Raw genomic sequence first — 22,401 nt, forward strand, 5'->3', positions numbered from 1 at the left:
GGGTTATTTTCATAGATTTAGCAATGTCCTAGACACACAAGTGGGGATTCCTTCTCAGAGGTAGCAGAGGCAGGTAAATATTGGCACTGAGGGGAACTGCTTTGATATATATATATATTTCCATGCAGAATGGTGGGTTTTGCACATTCTCTGCTATATTCTGACCTTGAATTACTCCTAATCAATCCATTCTCAGTATTGAGGTCCACAGGGCTGCAGTGTGCTGCACCAGCAAAGAACTTCTGTCAGTTAATGGTGACTTAATTAAATACTTCAAGGACATCTGCAGTGACATTTATTCACCTCTTCACGCAGTTGCACCAGACTTTTTGGTAAACCTGTTGATATTTTTATTTCTCTGGATAGCCTTCCTATTGCTGCATGTCTGCAGTTTATCATCTGAGAAAAGAAGAAATTGCAATGACAGAACTAGACCTTGTTATGCTATGAGTAATATTACACACAGCCCAGCACTTCTGGAGGGAATCTTGAATGCTGGTGCTTTATATACATGATAAACAAGCGGAATTTGGTTTGTATTTGAGATAATTTATGGTATAGGCTGCTTCATGTGTAGCTGCTGCCGTGCTGTTCTTTCATGCCAAGATTCATTACCCTTAATGCGTTGGCTAACATCTCTGGGACTTCTCTGAAGGTCTGTTAAAGAGCCCTCAAAGAAAAGGATACAGATTATAGCTTCACAGGTTTTTCATAAACGTTTTAGACATTTGGAACATGTCATCAAAATTTTTCAAAAGGTACCTAAGGAAAGCATAGTACTAAGTATTTTCTTCTTTCTACTTATTTTTGGGGTAATGAATTTTCTGCTTATTGAAGCATATTTTTCCTGTTGTTCTTTGCCTGTTGATTTACAAAGAACTAGAACAGTTACCATATTGCTCAGTAGAAGCAGCATTAAGTAGCACTCAATATCTATTCCATATAAACCTGCCTATTGGATTAGTATGGCACCTTCTAGATCCACTTAGCAATTCTTTTGCAGAGGGATAAATGATAGGGGAAGGGTAAACTGGGTAAACTGGGAGATTCATGCTGTAGGTACCAGTACACTAGAAAATATGCACTCCAATTACAAAAAAATGAGCTTAATTCTGAGCTACTATGCAGCTGAGGCTTAATACACATTGCCAGTGGGACCTGCCTAGAAAACAATTCTAAATATTTCTATAGACAGTGCATTTGGAGGCTCATTTGTGTCAGATTTTGACCTCATATTGAGAAGTGTGTGGGGCACCCAGCACCAATTCTTGCCTCTTCCCCCACAGGGAACTGGTGCACCATCCTGAAGGGATCTGACATGGAGTTCTGTGAAGGTGATAGAACAACAGAGAACTGGAGAAGAGGCTACAGGTTGAGGCTACATGGTCTCTTCTGTCTGCATGATGCCCCAAGTGTGAGTAAAGAGAATCTCCTGAGGTTGGACACAGGGCCGTGGGTGGGTGGTGGCACAGGGACAAGCAGGGCCACATAAGGATGGCAGGGAGATGGCAGAGAGATGGCAAGTCTGCATCTTGTCTGCTTCATTCAGTGATGAGAACAGCATTGTGTCCAGCCCACTCCCCTGCTCTGCTGGCCCTCACGCATGGCCATGCACTTCTGGTACAGTGCCCCTGCTGGCACAAAGCACTTTCCCTGAGCCTGCTGTCAATTTAGTGTGACTGAACCTATTGCAACTCCCAGCTGGACGTCACCTTCAGGATCTGTACCTGTAGTGCTCTTTGTGTCTAGGACAGACAAAATGCCGCACCCCTTGGAGGCACTTTGTGCTCTCTGGTCATTTGTCTTCCACATGGAATTCCTGCTTTCCCAGGGAAATGGTGGCATGTAACATTTCCTCAAACACTGAAGCCTGAATGAGCACCTACCAGGCCTTCATCATGGGTTTCTCTGTGGTCAGTCACAACAACCTGAACCTTCCTTGAAACTCAATCAAACCAAACCAGGTCCTCTCTCAACAACTAATCAAACTCTTTGGAACACTGATACAGGTTTCCAGCAATTCTTACTTAATTGCCCTTTTCATCCACTTTGACAATATACTACAGTAAAAATACCAATTATTATTCTTACTCTATTCATCTGAAAGAGTAAATAGCATTAGAAATATGCTCACAGTGTATTTCCCCGAGGCTGAGGTCCGGAATTACTGGAAATATAAAACCAAGTTCTATTCCTACAAAATTTCCAGACCAAAGTTATTTAGATACACTAAATTGCAATTTACAGATTTTTATATTAAAAATCTAGGTCAGCTGCAATGTATGGATTTTACTAAAAGAAAACAAAAAGGTATATTTCAAAATTAATTATGTATGCTTGTAAGTATGTGTAAGTGAACACCCTTAAAATCTGTACAAAGTTCAGATTTATAGAGTAAAATTCAATAGTATTTTACAAAGCAATAAAAGTATGTGTAGATTCTCATGAAAAACATCAATATATTTTAGTTTTAATAATGACAACATTTAATAAATAAGATCCAGTTATCAGCTTCATGGATAATGCAACATAAAATATTTTCTCACATATCTATGCATTTAATTTTTATTTTTACCAGTCTTCTCAATTTGTTTTTACCATATCTCCTTTTTTTGTTTTTTTGTTTTGTTTTTTTACAATAGACCTTGGCAAATGGTTTTACTCCTTTTTCTTTGAATTTCAGGATGAGTAGTTTCATGCAGAAAGGTTATTTATTTTTGTAAGCGTGCCTGGCAGGAAAATGGGTGTAGTTTGTTTCAGTGATTTTTGCATAGAGTATGACATAATTATTTTTATATCTCTTGGTTGAAAAAGAATCTTGCAATCTACTAGCCTTGAAAGCTGTTGTTTTGGTATTTTCCTGTATTTATTCTGGAAATGCAATCAGTGCAAACAGATATAAAATAATCCAGTTTATTTCACTGGATCCTCTGTTGCTGGTATATACCAGACCACTAGCTTTTACCTGCTACTCAACATCAAATGGTGGCACAGCACTTAAAGGAAAAATTTATTTTTCAGAGATGAGGTTGTCTTTTCCTCCAGGCTCCATGGGGTACAACTACATGTGATCTTCAGATAGCACAGAAATTTTTCTCTTTTGCTACAATCACCATCTTTAAAGAAACTCCCCATTTCTGTTTTTTCTCCTCTGAGCTGTGAGGAGGAGCTCAGTAGCTCCAGAGTGGCCAGTCATCCGTCCATGTTTATGTAAGTACAAAGTATTTGGAGCGAATGCTGCAGTGTGGGATTGGTGGTGGGTTTTAAAATGTACCCAGGTGCTGAAGGGGGAGGTGTTTGTTACTGCCCATTTAGTAAAGCACTGGCAGGACCCCTGTTGACCTTCTGTGTGTGACAGTGGGAGCAGTCCCTGCTGTACAGGAGGATCAGCCTCTTCAATTGTTTTTTCCCTTCTTGCCTTGGTGCTGTATTTGGGAGCATACATTAAGTTAAATCTTGTATTGGCTCACTCAGCTGGTGCCACTCTGCCTCCCCAGAGCCAGAAGGACAAGCGGACAAGTCGTTTTCTGCTTTATTAAGAGATTTGAAGGTCAGAGCATCAAAATGGTAATTTCAATCAGAGCCAGTCTGGTTGCTCAGCAGACTAGAAGAGCTACTGTAGGTTGCAGATCTTAATGCATGCAGCGACTGTGATCTAATTCTGAGCACTGCTTCTTGGGTCAGATCTGGTTGAGTCAAATTGTGATGCACCAGCCCATCGGGTCGGTCCTGAGAGGCTGCCTCCCACCTAGGTGGCAGCAAATAAAATACAAAGAAGAAAGGAAATGGAGACCTTTCTTTGCTGAACAAGCACTAATTCTTGCATTAAGGATTAGCACTTCGAAAATAATCCACTGTTCCCTTTTGTGTAATCTCAGCAGACATACTAAATTCAGTGTCAAAGCCTCTGCAGGTAATGTCAAGTACCAGACATAGGCACTCCTTGCAAATGGATGGGAGTAGAAAGCAGGGACTGAAAGAAAGAGAATAGATTAATTTCTTATTGTCTCTCAATTAATCCTTGTAGTGCCAAGTGGCATAATGTTGACTACAACAGGACATTGTTAGGAAGTCACAGTTTTATCCAAAAAGGAGAGAGGAATTGCAATGGCTTGTTTTCAGGTGTAAATGTAACACTTTTCCCTGACAGTATAATAACTAATGAGGATTTGTACACCCTTGAAGGAATAGCAGCATTTTTTAAACAAATATACATGAGTTTTTAGACCCTCACTACAGCTCTCCCCAGATGCATAGGTCTCTGCCCAGCCCCATCACACCAACAACAGCAGAACCAGCAATTATGTAGTAACTGTGAGTAACATTTTTCAGACACTGTGGGTACTGTATTAGGAGAAAAAAAAAACCAAGCAAACATTAGGAAAATGGAAGTATAGCACAGCACTTAATCACATAGTTGTCTCATTTAAATCACTGGGTCAAGTAATTTTTGTGTAGTTATGCACGTTTTTAAGACATGCTTGGTATGTCATGAGACTGTGTAATCTTATAATTGCAGCTATTCATTTCCCTTATGTTTGCCCTACCTTTGGAGGAAGGAATGTTCCTCTTTTACTGGTCATGGGTAGCTGGTGCACAAGGTGTGGGCCTGTTAGCAGCAGCTGGTAAGCCCTGCAATAGGATGTACAGCCACAGAGTCTTAGTTTAAAAATAACTACGTATTGCTGAAAAGATGGTAAATTACAGAAGTTTGCTTGACTCCAGTAATACTACAGCAACCCTGCAGTAGACAATGAAAGCAGCAGGGCAAGTGGCCTGCTAACTTCCCTGTACTCTGCAAAAGTTGAAACCAGTGGAAGCCAGAGCAGGTAGGCACAATTACAAATGGGGAGCTCTGGCAAAGACGGAGTGCAGGTGCTGGGAGAACAGTAGTAAAATGATGTTTTTTATGTTACTGGTGTCCTGTCTTTTATTTACTTTAGTCTGCTGGCAGGATGTTTGTCTGTAAACATTACCACAAAACACTTAAACAGGAATAAAAGTAACTTTTATTGAAGGAATTTAAAAGTAGTTTCTGGAAAACATGCAAGAAACACCACGTGGACTCCACGTCTTCTTCAAAGTAGAGCGAACACAGCAGGGATCCGCTACTGTCACCAAAACCAAATCAAAATTGCACCATTTATTATTTATGTAATTGAAAGTACAAATCCAGTTTGCTGCCTGAAAGTACCTCTCATGACAGCAAAAAACTCATCTTCTCAATCTTGTAATAACATCAAATTAATCCTGTAGTTTTGGCGTAAACCAGCAACATCAGGAAAAGAGGGCTTACCACATATTCCAAAATACAACTTTCCATTCTTTAAACTAATTAGAGAGGCAGCCAGTAGCACCACTATGGTTCTGTCAGCATTTCCACAATAAAACCCCCTTTTCAGGGCTTTATAACTTGGCTGTAAAAAATTAGCTTCAGGCTGAAGCTTGGCATACCGTGGTTCACCCCAGCAGCAGATCAAGCTGTGCATGTGGTTATGTGTGTGGTTTGTTGATTGTTTCCTAAATACAAATTTTAATTAAAATTAATTTTGCAGCTTCTTGGAAGACAATGAAAAAATAAACAAATTTTTAAATAAAGTTACATTATTTGGCAGGCTCTTTCAGCAAGTTGTTAAAAATATGGAAGTTTGAGGTGCAAAGAGTACAGCCTTGTGATGCTTTTTTTGTTTGAAATTAAATCATCAAGGGAAGTTTGAAAGCAGGTTATTGCACTTGAATAATGCACCAAGCAGTTTTGACAGAAAAATTCTCCACGAAAGCAACCCTCATGAGGGCACATAGTCCCTGAAGCCCTTGGACCAGCTGTGCCAAAGGGAGGATCCATGTCCAGGCCACTAAATACTCACATGAAGCAGCAATCAGTGCCCTTTTCCACTTTGCATGTAGCAGTGACAATGTCATTCTTTCCCAGAGAAAAAACTGAGTCATCTCTTCCAGTTGTGGGTGGCAAACTGCTGTTTGTTGAATTTCCATATTATGGATGATCTCAGTGCATTATTAGTTCATAAGTGCTCACATAACTCGTTATATTCACACATTTTGCAGTGAGCTGACTAGCATAAATAATCCTGATTGTAAATGTTTCTGTTTCAGCTTCACTCTGGTCTGTGAGAATGCCCAAGAAGTCAAGACACTACCATGCACCTGGAAACACTGCAGCATACACAGGGAAGTGGAAGTACTTAAAAGCAAATCAGAAAGACTGGTAAGGGGAGCAAAGTTGACTAATTCTTTTTTCAGGGGAGTTTCTTAATTTTGATACAGTTGCATGTTTTGTTATTTGTCTTCAGCATTTTTAAAAGTTAATAATAGTTGATTGTTAAATAAAAATAGGTAAAATATGCAAGCCTTGGAAGCTAAATTTGCTTCTTCCAAAGAAGCAAAGAGAAAGACTCTAAAAGCACATAAGAGATGCGGAATGTCATCAATATGCAGTAACATGCTCTCCAAATCATTCTTCAATATAAGTGTCACGAAGAAAACTAACAATCCACATCCAGTATTCCTCGATCAATGAACAGTTGAAGATGAAAATTAATATTATAGAGTAGAATAACCAATTATAAGCCAATTCAAAAGTCTATTCATCACGGACTCATTTTTGCAATGGGTGGATGAGACTTGAAAGGGAGAGAAAGTGAGTGAGTAAGCAGCAGTGAGCCAACTCACCAGCTTCCCAAGCACAGAGCTTTGTCACACCCCCAAAACAGAGTTTATGACTGATGAACAGTGAAATATTTGAGCACAGCCCATCTTCCCAACTACAAAAAATCAGCTAAGAGCTGCCTCTCATGCAGAGGTAGGCTCAGGTTCTCCATTAGATCAACGAAATTTTGTTCCAGCTTTAATTTTCTCCCAGAGTAGCTGCCAGGATATCCTTGAACACATAAACCCAATTAAGCCAAGCTAAACTGATCATTAGGCTTTCAAGTATGTGTCTGCTGAAATTTTATAAGGCTGTAGTCTGCTTAAAGTTTCACCTCCTGCAGCCACTCGCAGTTGACCCTGGGAGTTCACTGAAACAACAGAGGCTCCTAAATTTCTGGGAGAGTCTTTCAGTTGTCTCAGAATTAGAGAGGCTGCCCAGACCACTCTAGCTCACAGGAGAATTGTTCCAAATTTCTTTTTAACTCCTTTACTCCTTCCAGCTGCTGAGATGGCACCCACTCAGAACAGCTGGTGTGACTCTGACCTGACCTACACCTGTGGGCAACCAAAGAGTGTGCAAATGGAAAAGCACGTGAAGCAGATGTAGGAGATATGTATGTGCTTCTTCAGGCACCATTTGTCACTTTGTGGAGTGGTTAAAATTTTCTGATTTATTCTCCCTTTGCAAAAATGATCATGATCAGGCTGTGACCATGGAGATTTCATTCAGCAAGTGCTAGTACACAGTGGAAAGTAAAGAGAATTTAGTGCTTAGTGTCCCACTTCACCTGCCCACCCCAGTTCCAGCTTATATAGGAAGCTCAACTTCACACAAACTCCTCTAAGTCCTCCAGAACATGCTGGCCAAGTACCCAGTAACACCAAATAAACTGAATTTGCTGATTGAAGAAAGTATGCATGGCTCCCTAATTCTGCTGCTTTCCACTGACCTTACTCACCATGGTTGTGACCATGTTGTCAGAAGCCAGTTTCACTGACCCAGGCTAAGAAATCAACATCAGTTCAGCTCATCTGAGCTTTGTTTTCTTGCAAGGTTAGTTAATACTTAAATAGACTGCAGGGCTAGGTGAGCAGATGTATAGGAGAACACCAGAGGGATTTTATACACAGCCATGGGCCAACCCCAAGGCCACAGATAGTGTCTGTCCATCCTCATGTTCACTTTCCCCTGTCTTATTAGACATTGTGAGCATCCTCTCTCTTTAAGTGCTGTGTTTCTCCATCCTTTAGTAGGTCTACTGTGATAGTAAGTATCTCACGTACAGTTTTGCTTAAGAGGTGTTTGCTCCCTTTGATTCCCTTCTGAGAGTACTCAACAGCTGTCTGGCTTAAGTTCTGTTTTCTTAAATTTGGGGATGTGCTGACTAAACTACATGACGAGCCAGATGCAGTCAAAAATGTGTAAGAAGTTTATTTAACATATCCCAATAGAAAAAAAAACCCAATATTTTTACATGCAAAAATTCATGTATAGGAAGTAGAGGAACATAATAGTGTAATATTTCATGGATCAGGAGGACTTTCAGGCCATCAATATCCAAGCCATTGTGCTGTCATTGCCCTAGGACTGTATGGGCTCTACAGCTTTATGTGCTGAATAAGCAAGTCCCAATATTTAAAGATATCCTTTGCCTATTTGGAATTGCTCTGCTTGTTCTATTCTTTTTCTGAAAGGCACTGCCAGGCTTCTTTTTCCTGGCAGTTTTGATTTCTGTATTTCTAAAAGAATCTCCTCTATGATTTCTGCAACGTTGCATACAACCCAACCGAATGGGAATCCAAGGTCTGCTGCCACTGACTGCTGAGAACACAGGAGGGTGAAGGAAGACAAAACTCCAGCTAGATAGTGCATAATTCTGACTGCTGAAAGAAATACATCCTGAGGGCTGAAATCAGAGGTGGCATAAAGAGGTAAGTCAGGGCAAGTATCTGTACCATAACTAGTCTGAATTAAATGATCAAAACGAAAGATGGATTCAGGTATAATGAAAAGGGAAATACAGCAAATGATAGCAAAAAATACATTCCTATTGCATTCAATTATCAGAGAGTGTGTACCTCAGACTGACCCTGATATATACCAGGTGGTTACATTATGACTTCTGTCACTGCCTGTGACTGGTCTTGCACCATGGCAGAGGTTGAAAAAAGAGGAAGGAAGAGTGGTAATTTTTCAAATGTATATTTTTGTATTTAAAAAAAAAATCATAATGATCTTTTTAAAAGTCTAAAATTTAAAAATAATTTAAAATAATTATATGGAGGTTATATGTGTATATTTGTAAGTAGTATGACTGTAGTTAATAATAATGCCTACGGAACTACACTTAGCTATTATTTCCTTGGCTTCCTTTCTTAAGCTAAAGCCAACTTGGTGGTTTGTACTATTCTGTCAGCCAACAGGAAAGAGCAGTGAACATCCCATCACAATATTGGCACTTGCTGCCTTTGCTGAAACCCTGCATGATTGCACTGTACTGGTTGCATTGTCCAGAGGCCCATCACAAGTTTCCCTTCTCATTCTGTGCTCTCCAAACACTCCCAGGTCATGCTGGCAGGGAACAGTGACTTCCAGGGAAATCAGAATGTTGTGCTAGTGATGAATTTGGTCCTCTGTAAAAAGAGACTGTTACCCTTCTTTTGCCTCTTTCTCTACAGGAGGAAATTCCTCTTTCCAATCCAATCATTCACACAAATCTCTTCATCTTTTTGTGTGAAGCTCTCAGTCTCACAATGAAGAACAAAAGCTAAATCCCACAAAACAACATAAGGAAGATGCCAGTTACAGTTAGACAAAATTTAACACACTCTCCCATGTCTGTTAATGTTCTATGTACCATCATGCATGCAGCTAAAGGAGTAGATAGAAAAATAGGCTGGGAAATTGAAGAAAATGAAGTTCATAGCAAAGACTGTTTCCCCAAACAGAAAGACTGGGAATTGCCTTTCTTTCCCTCTAAAAGAGTTGCCCTCCTCAACTCTATCTGACAATTTGCTGCTTAGTCTCACTCTTTTAGTTATCAGCTTGCTTTTGTTACCCTGTTCATAGGAAAAGAAATCAAGCAGACAAGGCTGGAAAGCAGACAGATGACTATCTGGCAGTGTTTCTTGAGAAGCATATCCTAGAGAGCAACAACAATCTAGGTAAGGTTCAACTTTTCTTCGTGCTTGTTTCAAGGACAGTTTGGCAGTTCCATACTTCCTATGTATGCTTTGCAGCTTATGCATAAATGCAAATTTCCTCCCCTGGGTATCATCCCACAAAGAAACAAATAATAATGGAAAAAAAGTTGGAGGGAGATGCTTGTAAATTATAAAAATCATATGCATCCATAATGATACGTTTTAGATAAAGATCTTTGAAGCAACCTTTTTACTCTCGCGTGTGAGAAAGGCAAAATGCCTTTTTTCATAACCAGTAACTATACAGATAGTTACGCTGGAATGGGGAGGGACAAACAAACCTAACGATGACAGATCTGTACAGAAAGCTGTTAGTATGCCAGATCTTATTACAGAGCAGTGGGAGGCCTTGTATGCTACGTACCAGCTCTATAGGGACCTCCATATTTAAAATGATGAAAAAAATGTGATTTGAAAAACCCCTCATGGGCAGCCTTCAAAGGCACAGACAGGTTCTGACTGGATTAACATTTATTGACTGTTTAAGCCTGCTTTTTTGCTTCAGGACAGAGATACACGAGTTTAATTGCAGAGGCTGTTCTGCCAACTGATCACTAGAGTGGCAACCAAAGCTTTACTAATCGGTCCTTCATTAAAGAAAAGTCTCTATTACAAAACAAATTAAGCATGCTCTGATCCCAACCCGCAGGTCCAATGGCATTACAGCAAAGTTTAGGCTGCTAGAGCACCGAAAAACTTATTAAGGTTTAGCGCTGAGATAGCACTTTTGTATTGATTTTACAATACACAGGTATTATGATTTATGGAGTGCTAGTGTCACTCTAACAAGCTGAAGGACACACAATATCATCTCCAACATCATTAAAATTCAGAAGCCTCTAGAACTAACTCATCAACCACTGTGCATTGTCACAGGCTATAGAGCCGTATTCCAGTTGGAAAATGCCGTGAGTTTACCGGACAGTTGTCTTCCGGAATATTTAAATTTATAAAAAAAAAGGGGGGTGAGGGGAAGAGAGAGAATTCAAACCCTGCGTGTGTTTTAAAACCCTTCCGTGAATGTGCAGCTCTGTAGTAGCAGGCACTGTTCTTTACTATGGCCTGTTCGAACCGGGCTGCTCCGGCTTTGCTGCCCGCTCTAAGGCGCCGCAAAGCGCCAGGGCTCCTTGGGCGACGCAAACCCAATGGGGACCGCTCGGGGACAGCCGGCCGCTCTTCTGCCTCCGTCTGTATCCCGAATGCTTTATTTGAACGAAGTTTGGGTGCGCAGCGCATCCCAACCCTCCGGCCCAGGCGGCCGCTCTCGCCCTTCTCACAGAAAAGCCCAAACCCCGCGGTTCCGCATCGCGCTCCTTTCCGCCCGATGTAAACACAACGCGGCGCCGCCACCTGCAGCTGCTCGGCACCCCCAGCCCGTCACAGCCTGCCCTGCTGCAGCTGCAGAGGCAGCGGCAGCGGGCGGGCCCCGGCCCGGCCCGGCGGCCCCTCAGCCCCGCGGCCCCTCAGCGCCGGCCGTTCCGCGGTGCGCGGGCGCCCCCTGTCGGCGGCCGTGCGCAAGGGCGGGCCGGGCCGCGGGCACGATCCCTGAAGGGCGCGATCCCCGCATGGTGCGATCCCCTCTGGGCGTGATTCCTGCTGGGCGGGATCCCCGCATGGTGCGATCCCCTCTGGGCGTGATTCCTGCTGGGCGGGATCCCCGCATGGTGCGATCCCCTCTGGGCGTGATTCCTGCTGTGCGCGATCCTCGTATGGTGCCATCCCCTCTGGGCGTGATTCCTGCTGAGCGCGATCCCCGTATGGTGCAATCCCCGGCGGGCGCGATCCCGGCCCGGCTGCCCCTCACACGGGCTCCGCTCCGCCCGGTGCGCGCCCGCCGGCCGCTGCCTCCTGTGCCCCGCTCCCGAGCTCCTGACTCCAGCTTCGTGTGCCACAGCTGCTGGGGGAACGCACAAAAGGCATAATTCTGCCTTTCTTCTAGCGATGGCCAAGCGCCCGCAATTTTGTAACTGGGTTGACAATAGTACCTATAGCATTGAGTGTGCCTGGGCTAGCTGAAGGAATTTGTCTTGGCAAAATCCTGTTTTCCAGTGCCACGCTGCACTAAGTAGTCACAGTTTGTAATTATGCCGACAGGAATCCTCAAGCCCAGTTGTCTTATGTGCTCTTCATACACCAGTGGCATATACATCAGCGCTACCAAATCACTTAAAAAGGGGATGCAGGAACAACAGTATGAAACACCTGGGGACAAAACCCATTTGTTTTTAACGAGGCAGTGCGCGGAGCCAAGTATCATATTATAAACATTTCTTTTACTCAGTGATCACTGGCTAGATGTTATTTCCTACCTCAATTAATGAAAAGTGTCATATTGCTATTAGGTTTGCTATATGATTATAATCAAGTATAGAAACATATCTTCTACAAACGCTTTTGTGTGCAGCTCCCCTTACAAGCTGTGTGAATGTTTCATGTGAAAAGACTTCCAAGTCAGGCAGTTGGGTAGCTAAACTTATTAGAAAGCAGCCTTAGCTGAGGAGTTCCAATGCTCTAAATTGACACAGCCTTGAGATGTGGCCCATGTTTCTGTTTGTCACATACTTACTATTTTTTTCCTCCCAGATCCTGAAATATCTAAATATTTTTATCTTTGAGTATGCTTGAAAATATCATTTTAATTTCTAAAATACTCCCTAAATTATTTTTTGGACTAACATTAAACTGGAGCTTATTGATCACTTTAATCGTAAATTATCCCTAAAGATCTTCAGATTTACATCTTACACTGATATAACTCTTAGTTAAATTGGGAGAGTCTCTTGATCTCAAATTTCAGAAGTATCACCAGCATAAACAAGATCAGGATCAGCCCATAATAAGTGAGTAACAAATGTGAATGACTGAATGAAAACCCACACAAAAGTATATATTAGCATTTCTGTCTGCTGAGAATTCAGTACCCTCCTTTTTTGGATCCCTTACAAATCTATTAAGACTCAAGCAGTTCTGCAAAATGATACTCCAGTATGTGCAGCTGAGTAACGGCTAAAAGAATAAATTAAGTCTTCTTAAAATTACTATAATATATATATCAAAGATTAGACATTTTCAAAAGTTGTGTAAATATGTATTAGACAAAGACACATTAGATTGGTAGAACTTGTTTATATTTTTATTGCTTATTTTTTTAATAGCATGTTATTTCTAAGGAAGGAAGAAAAGGCTTTTCTTTCCATTATAGCCAAAGATGCCTGATAGCAAAACTCAATCAGTCCTAAAATTAAAATTAGGAGGCTGGATCAGCATGAAAGCAATTGTGTTATAAGTCAGTGTTAAGATGTTATTGATAGAAAAGCTAATGCAATACATTTTCTTCTGTCACACGTTTCTGGCCCAAAGCAATTTGCCAACCAGCAAACCACCTCAGCATAAACACCGGGGAGCCCCCGCTGGGTCCTGGAAATCCCGCTTGTCTGCAAGTGCACAATATACAAGGCAAATCTCCATAAAGCTCAGTGCCACAGTTGAATACAAACACTCCTCAGGTCCTGCTGTGACTTGGCATACCCCGCTGGACAGCTGGAAACTGAGAGGAAAGGAGCTGCTGCCAATAACGGGTTACAGGGGATTGTCAGCACAAAGTTTCCTGGAAACAGGCAGTGACTGACATTATTATTTTGTTGGAGGATACTGATGTGATATGTAAGATAGATGCAGTGATACACAGTTGCATTTGATAAATATTTGAGAGTATATACAGTAAAACAGCACCTTTTTGATATGATCCATGTGCTTTGGCTAGGAATTAAACCCTGAGAAAAACAAACAGAACTTGTCCCAACCTTTCGTTTTACCCAACATAATTCTGGATATCAGATATTGCCCTAAATGTCATTTTATTATGTGTATCAAAAAGATTTAGTATGCTAAGGGTCATGAATGTGTATCTAACACCTCTGCAGCTGCAGTTTACTGTAGATAGATTACATACAGGCACTCTTTCATTTTTTTTCTTGGAACCACTTGCAATGAATTGCTACTGGCGATCATTAAAAAAAGATTGCTCTTTTTATGTAGCTTGAATATATGAAATGCTACTTATCTGCATTCTGATGTGAAGAATGCTTCAAAGAAAATTCAAATATGTAAATGAAACAGCTTAACTAGGGATTGGCATACACGATCATCATTAGTCTAATGTAATATAATCTTTAACGTAAAGAAGCTACATTTTTTAACCCTGAATAAAAGCCCAGCATTCTCTATGTGTTATAATAAATTAATGCAATAAAAACAGGTACACTTATCCTGTAAAGAAGCTTATTAAGCAGACTGCTAGTGCTGCAAAATTCAGCATACAGTAAACAATACTTTTTTTTGTTAGAATAATGACTTACGGTTTATTCTTGTATACTGTGTAGCACTTTGGGACCACATCCATTTACCAAAATAATACCAAATTAGTACTGCAAATATTGAAATCAGACCTTTCAGACTAACCAGTGGCCTAATTTTCTCTTCAATCTGCTCTTAATCTCAATTCATCAATAACACTGCCTTATTATAGGACTTTGACAGTGAGCTAGAGCTTTTGATAAATTATACATCTCAAGCCAGATTTAAAATTTGAAGCTCAAGTGCTAATTATCTGTACAGGCCTAGTTAATAACGAGATTTCTTGTTAAGTATCTGATCACAGCATGGGCATCATTTGTCAAGAACCTCAAGTCTACCTTGGAGACTAGCTCTTCGAATTCTCCCTTGCCTACCATATGTAAAATTGGGATCTTTGTTTCTATAATAACCTTTTATTAGGAAGCTGACATAATGATTAAGTTCGCTGTAGACACATACAATGAGTTAGACAATTACCCTTGCTGCTTTAAACTACTCAGGCTCCTAGCAAGACAAAATAATTAATATTGAATTTTAATTTGATGTGTTCCACATTTAAACCCCAATTTGCAAAGTACACCTGGAAGGCTGCCGCTGTTTCCTTGCAGTTTGTGCTGATGAAATAAAAGCTCCTGCAGTTTGAATGTAAAAGCACAGAAGGCATGATGCACCACAATCACTTCTCAGTGGAGCAAAGAATTTTCGAGCATTAATGGGAAAGGTAATTACCTAGGTCTAACTTTATAGCCTTTTCTCTAATGAAACTATAATCTCCCAGGCCTACATGGTTTAAGTATTTACATGATTTTAACGATTTCACTGCCATAACAGTTGTCACACATGGTAATTTAAAAACTCAGTGCCTTGAAACAAAGATGCTAATTATATTTCTATATTTTTATTATTGAAGTAAAGCTGGACTGTGTGAAGTGACAGAACCATAATAAAAACAGCCATGCGCTGTGTTGCCGAAGTGCAAGGGGGTGGGGGGACGTATTTGTTTGCCGAAAAAAGGCGCCTAAGAGCCTTCCCAACTGTACCTGTTAACTGCTGAGCAGCTCAGTTCCCCTGAGCTTTGCCTGTGGGCCAGAGCACACCCTGTGCTCTGAGGACCTTCAGTCTCTCAGACTTCAGGCAAAACTCCCACTATGCCAACTTGTGTAGTTCTTTCTTTATTAAAATACAAATGTTTCTCAGCCATAGTCACCTAAAGACATATCCCATGCAGACAGTGCTGGCCTTGTAAGGAGGAGTCCTGGAGACTTTCCCCTACACGAGCCCAGTGCTCCCATGCTAGCATTAAGCAGTTCTGATGGCAAGCACTTCCTCCCAGATATAGATGAATTGAGCCTGAAACATGTGGGGAAATGGGCTCTTTGCCTGAAGGACTGGACAGTGCAGCTATTTGCAGGGTTTATGCTTTAATGTGATTCCAGTTTTTCAGAATGGTGCCTGGAGTGCCTGCTGTGGGGGGATGGGGCTCCCACACAGCTCACATCATTCTGCTGTTCACAGCCTTTGCAGTCCCCTCTACATCTCTCTCTGGCCTCTGCTCTCACTGTGCGGGGCAGCTTGGCTGTCACCTCACCTCTGTGTCAGATGTGTAGGCGGGCAGGGGAGTAACAGCATTAGGAAAGTCAGATTTCCCAATGATCTCAGATCCAGGGTTGGGACCCCTGCCTTTACTCAGCTCTAGCTAGGCTGGATGAGTTCCTCCAGCCTTGGCTTTTGTCTGTGCTTGAGAACCTCACACCTTTAAACAAGCTGAAGTCATTGCTGCTACAGTTTCCAGGACAATCTAATTTGACGCTCGTTGTCACGGCACTGCTCTATTTTCCAAAACCTGCTCACATTTCCTATCTGTGGGGCCTCAGGTGCAAAGTTTGGATTTGTATCAAAATATGAACTTCCCAAAAAGACAGATGTGGAGATGCCTAATACAGATGTCTTCTGGTTATTATTATTATTATCAGCTTGTGACACAAAATGACACAAAGTGAGACACTTAAACAGAAAAATCAAAAGCCACTTTTCTGATAGGAAGGTGAGTCTCAACACCTTGAAGTGTCAGTGGGGAGCCAAAATTTCCACTCTGTAGAAAATTCAGATATTTCACTTTTTTTTTTTTTCAGTTCTTTACTGGAATGAGAAGACAGGAAAAAAAATAATTATTATTTTTCTGGCTGATTGGAAGGTATACTGGTCTTCAAAAGTCAAGACTGTAAGTAGTGTCTGTTTGCTTATAAATTTAAGTGAAAGATGCTCTAAGAAGACATCAGAACAATCTCAGAGAGGTAAGCTCTGCAAGCCCCTGGGGAGAATCGGGCCTGAAGGATGAAACCATGGACAAAAAAACATTAAGAATTTAATATGGTGACTGAACACTGATTTCTGCTTTGGCCCCTGTAACAACGGTGTTTTTGTAAGAAAAATCAGACAAGACCCTTGAATGAAACTGTGTGGATCCTCTTAGCCTGGGGCAACAAGTATCATTAATTAACCTGGTGCCAAAGCAAGAAGCAAAGTAGCTGCCAGGCTGGGGACGGACAAGAACATAGTGCTGGACTGTGGTTTTCTATTTCTTTTCTTGAGGAAAATAAAGACTTGTAATCATCTTCTCTGCCTTAGCTGAAGGGGGACATTGCAGACCAGGAGGGAGATCATATGGCATAACAATGTGTGATGACAGCAGCTAAAAGCTTCTTTTGACATGTTTCCAGCTCGTAAACAGGGCCGTATCATTCCAGGGAAAAGACCTATTAGTCTTCTCATCTCTTAACACTTTGAAGGAATACACCAAGATGCTGGACACTGAGAGAGAAGCTTTGTACCTCAGTTTTAAGGATACCAGCACTGGGAATATCAAATATTTTATCTATTTCAACACTAGATGAGATTTTACATTATAGGAGTTCTTTTTCATTTGAAAGCATAGATTTATAGAAACAGGTAAATGTTAGAAAAGATGAAATAAGAAGGTGCATTGTTAAGATGGTAAAAAATGACAGACATCTTTTTTAGCTACTCCAGTGTAGCCACTCACTAGCAAGATTGTCTAATTAGCCTCCACCTCTTACCCCGGGGAGGAGAAGCTCTGAGAGCTACTGCTTTCCTGCTCTTCCTCTTCAATGTGACAAACAAAAGCAGCCAAAGCAGCTGCTCTGAGCCACTGGCTCCTTCAAAGGTGGGAACAGAGTGAATGTCTTTTACTGCTTGCTTATTTCTAGCTTTCATAAAATACAGTTTATATTTTATAATATATGTAATTCTTTCCTTTGTCTCTGAAACATCTCTATTACCATGGCTGCTGAGTAGTTTGAGATGTAGATTCAGGCCTTTTGAAGAGGCTTTGGAAGCCTTATGTTTTATGGTATGAGAAAAATGAAAACTTCTTGTTAAATTAATGACCATTTCTTTCTAATAGTTTTATAGAAAGAAGAAAATTATTATTCTACTACTAATGAATTTCTGAATGAGTTATTCAGATTAGGAAATTTCTAACAAAAATTTTTCATTAGTTTTAGAGGAGGTCTTTTCAGGGTTCCCATCACAATTAAAAATTACTTTGCAGGACAGATCTTGCTGAAATGACAGCTAAACCGTGAATTTTTAGATATGTAGAAATTATGTAATATTCAAGATGTTAGATATAATACTACACTAGGATAAAGTTTGTTTTAACGCTTTGATAAAACATTAAAATTTCAACACTTTGCAGCAATATAGAAAATTCACAAATATTTACAAATGCACACAGGCAACATAAATCAGACATCCCCTTTTTAATTAGACATGCATTGGATTTTTTAGACATCATATTACCATGCACCAAAGCAGCCCAAATGACTTATCAAAAACACTGCCAATGAAAAAATCAGGTTTGTCACTTTGCTGGTGGTCTTAGCAGATAAAGCAAAATTGCCACTATACATCATCCTTAAAAGAAAGACAATACCAAAGGGGAAGCTGCCAGAAGGTGCCATTTTCAGATGTCAAGATAAGGGATGGACGTCTGAATTAATGCAAGACTTGTTGCATGTTTTCAGTAACAGACAACCTGGTGCCCTGCTAAAGCAGACAGTGATGCTTGTGCTTGGATGCATTTCTAGGCTGTATAACAGAAGGAACCTAAAAGAACCTTAAGAAAACAAATACATAGTCATAGTATTCCTGGAGGCATAGTATTCCTGCAGTTGGTTCTTAATGGTGCTGTAAGCAATCCTTTTAAAGCTGTATGGAGAAACAATGCAGAGATTGAATCCTGGGGGTAACAATCCCTTGGAAAAATCTATCAACCCTAGGGGTATAAATTGAGAAGCCACCTTTGGCCCTCCTGGGACAAGGCCTTCTAGGAAAGAATAACTGGTGTCTGTGTTGTGGACAGACTGTGTAAGTACTGTGTCAAGTACTGAGGGTGGGAATGTTGGTGCCATTAGCAGAAGAGCCAGGTGAGAGGGCATTGCAAGAAGCAATGACAATATTGACAGTAATGTAGGAACTACAGTGATCCTAGGGATGGGTGAATGTTTCCTTGGCAAAACAAGTGCCCACTAGGGCTGGGGTGGGTTTCTGCTCATCAGGAAGCACAAGTTTGGATGGTTTTTTGTTCTATGAGGTATAATTGTGACAAGTGTCAAGATGACAAGGAGTGGTTGTCTGCAAAGCTGCTTCTGCTCTTGGAAATAAGGAAAGGACCTTTGCAGTGGAGATTTAGGTTTACCTGGGCTTGCATGCAACATCTTTCTGAACCTTTTGTATGTGGCTGGTGCTTGAGTTTGTTGGACTTAAATACATTAACTAAGATAATCTAAAACCTCAGCTGTGTTTAAGGGTGGATTTGCACCTATTATGGGGTTCTGAAAATGGATGGAGATTAATCAATTTCATTTTGACAAGAAAATATGCTTCTCTGAGTGCCTGAGAAATGAGACTTAATATTATTTTGGTCATGAACTTTCAAAAGAAGTTACTGTCCAACAACCTAAAGCTTCTTGAATGTGTCATTCTCAAACTGAAGAGTCTAGTCTGTCTGTACCTCTTTGCTTTCTTATGTCTCTACCTTGTTATATTTTCAAGCTGTTGAGCTTTCTTTTGCTACCAGAATTGTATTTCTGGCACAAACACAAGCCTGATGCCAGCTAGTCCCCTTCACTGGAGTGTCCTCATGGCAGAGCTATAAGAACATGGAGTCTCACTAAATTCTCCATTTACCTCATCTTATTTAGAGAGATGAAGGGTCCAGAGCAGAGGTATCTGTGAACAGGACACCTTGGGACCCTGGAGCTCAGAGCTGCAGAGCCAGCAGGAACAGGACCAGTCACATGCTATAACTGTAAAATCAGTCCTGTGATGCTCCTGCCAGTGTTAAGGCTGTTATTTCTACAAAGCTGTGATATGCTTTAAAAAATAAAAATCTAAAGAATTACTGTATCTTCACTAACACAAGTTTAAATCCTGAAAACTCCTCTGATACTGGGAGCTATGGCTGAATTTGTCTGTACTGAGAGAACTGAAAGCAGAATTTAAATGTTAGTCATATTCCTTCACCTATAGCCATGCTTGAGTTGGCCCTAGAGCTGGCTTCAAGAAAAGAGTGTTGTAGTGTTAAATATATTTAACTGCTAAATCTTTGAATTTTCACCGGTCATGTACAAAGCCAGAGTAATACCTGAATTACATTTCTACTGACTTACACTCTTCACAAATGAAAGCTGGTGAGATGACTTGCTAACTCATGCAGTAATTAATCTTCAAGAGGGTAGAAGTACAGCATTAAATTGGAGCTCAGGTTACAGAGATGAAATCAAATGAACAAGTTCAGTATCTCTAATGTCTTACCACTTATTCCACAAGCTGTCTAAGTACATCAGGAGATTTAATTAATTCTGAGATTCCCTGATCAGTTGCAGGAAAAAAAGGCAAAATACAGAATAAGGCAAAAGAGTTCTAATCAGACTGACCTACGTGGCACCAGAATTATCAGTGTACCCTGTACACATGCTGCAGATGATACACTGTCTCTGCATCAGACTGTGCTGAAATTCAGACCTTCTCCACAAGTTCCAGTACTCAGAAGGGCATATGGAAGAACCTGAGAAGACCTTAAATGATCAATTTGTCAAGTAAAAAATGTTCACTGTGAGAGTTTAAATATAAACCAAGTTCCTCACAAAATGCAAGACACTCCCAGCAAGTACAAGCTCTTTCTATGGATTAACTAAGATTTCTGTGCTGGCCACTCTGTTCCCCAGTATAAAGCCTGTAAAAGCCAAGCCCTGCAGACATTCCTCTGTGGAGGAATGAGTGAAGCCTGAAACTGCCCCAGGTGGGAAGGGAGGATCTCCTTCCCAGCACTGTACCTGACCAGACAGGAGGGTTTGCCCTGTCCTTAGCCAAGGGCTCAGCAGAGAGGAGGGTCACATAAGGTCTGTGTCTGTCCTGCCTGAGCGCCACGGGAGGAGCAGGACAGGCCTGGCCTGGGGAAACACCTTCAGGTTCTGGTCTAATTACCTGCTCTTTTGACTTCTGCAAAAGAATGGAAGCATTTTTTGAGATGTGGCAGGTTCAGAGAGAAATCATAGTGTGCTGGGGAGCTTAAGTGGGGCATGGCTTATTTAATTCTCTTTTCTCCACATAGCAGCTGGGTTTTGTATTCCAGCTAATTTAGGTAGGAAGCTTGCTTTTTATTTCATTAACTTGCAGCATGAATGTCACCAACTATAGTTGATAGCAGTGACCACTGCCAGAAAGTCACCAAGACTTTTATGTTTGTGGATTCACAGGACTCCTTATTATGCCTGTAAAACACATAGCAGTGGATCTACACTATTTATTCTAGAACGGGAACTACTTAATGCTCAACTATGTTAAAAATGCAAAAGGGAAAAAACCTGATCTTTCCTCCATCTCTCCAACAGCTGCCATCACTGGGGAAGAACCAGCTTCAGAGCCTGTGAGTGTTTTCTGATGAGCTATTGGCACATTAGAGACCTACACGTTCACCTGGGGAGGAGCACACCTGTTCAGTCAACCCATATACATGATAACGTATGATAATCGTGTGTCAGGGCTTCTGGGGACTGTCATTGCACACAGGCTGCTCAGAGATCCTCCCATCTGTAATGCCAGGTGAGGTCTTACACACAGAATAATTTTGGAGCTTGTTTTTACTCTTTTCACATGCTCATTTTGGTAAGAAAAGTTGACAAGGTCATAATCTAAATTCTCAATGGTCTTTAGATTTCAGAAGAGCTTTAGCAGTCTACAGGAAATGAGAATTTGGCCAGCTTTCCACTTCATGTTGGTTGTTTAAGGACTATGCAAAATAATGTTTTTTCTTTAGAGGCTGATAAGTTCGGTCTTCTGAAGAAGCTGTTGACTACCATTAGTAGTGGGTTCATTTGTTCTCTGCTGGACACTGTCAGCCAGCAGGGGTTTAGGCTGTTGTGCAGCTCCCAGCTCAATTATTTCTCAGGGCTCTTTGTTTAATGTAATGGGGTCAAATTCAGACTGTAGGTGGCTGATGATTTCTGGTCCAATTTACAATAGCCTGTCTGCAAGCCCACCTTGAATCCAGTTAATCTCTTTTGTAAAATGAAGTGAAAACTCTGCAAAGTGTTCAGTGTTTTTGGACCGATATTTAGTTTTTATAATGTGAGCTGCTTAGTAATTTTTCCTGTTCAGACTGATTCTGATGTGTTTATACAGCTGTATTGATAGAGGGATCCTATTTATTTCCCATATTGTAATGCACTGCAATGGTAAATTTTTCTGCTGAAAGATGAAGAAATGGGAACAGGTTGAATACTACCAATATCTACCACTCACTGTTTTGTAAACCTCAAGTTTACAATTATAAATCATGTGCTCCTGATCACTGTTAAGATTGTAATTTGATCTTTAGGATGCCACAGTACTCTGGTTTGTCAGTATTTAGGCCTTCAGTTTGTCAGTACCTGGCCATCTGGCTTTTTAGAAAAGGCATTAAATTGCCACCTTGGCTGACTCACAGCCAAGGAGTCAGAAACACTGAAAAGGACTATGAGTCTTAACTGCTCCAGCTCAGCCCAAATCTTTAAGGCTGGAACATTGCTAAAGGGAGTAGGTGTGATACTTACCCCAGGGATGGTGCAGAATTCTCTGGGAATTCAAGGATCTTTGCAGAATAAACTG

General features: G+C 40.9%; 1 long non-coding RNA gene across 4 annotated transcripts in view; it reads left to right on the forward strand.

Moving 5' to 3' along the window:
• The window catches only part of LOC107207805, a 98,129-nt gene that overhangs the window by 27,324 nt on the left and 48,404 nt on the right, over positions 1-22,401 (forward strand). For all 4 annotated transcript variants that reach the window (XR_004498303.1, XR_001522954.2, XR_004498302.1 and 1 more), the window contains exons 7-13: positions 1,287-1,414; positions 3,022-3,210; positions 6,115-6,226; positions 8,474-8,601; positions 9,740-9,834; positions 16,362-16,450; positions 21,147-21,357. This is a non-coding gene — a long non-coding RNA (uncharacterized LOC107207805). The remainder of the gene's footprint in view (positions 1-1,286; positions 1,415-3,021; positions 3,211-6,114; positions 6,227-8,473; positions 8,602-9,739; positions 9,835-16,361; positions 16,451-21,146; positions 21,358-22,401) is intronic.

Source organism: Parus major, chromosome 7, assembly GCF_001522545.3.
Source record: "Parus major isolate Abel chromosome 7, Parus_major1.1, whole genome shotgun sequence".
NCBI classification, from domain to species: Eukaryota; Metazoa; Chordata; class Aves; order Passeriformes; family Paridae; genus Parus; species Parus major.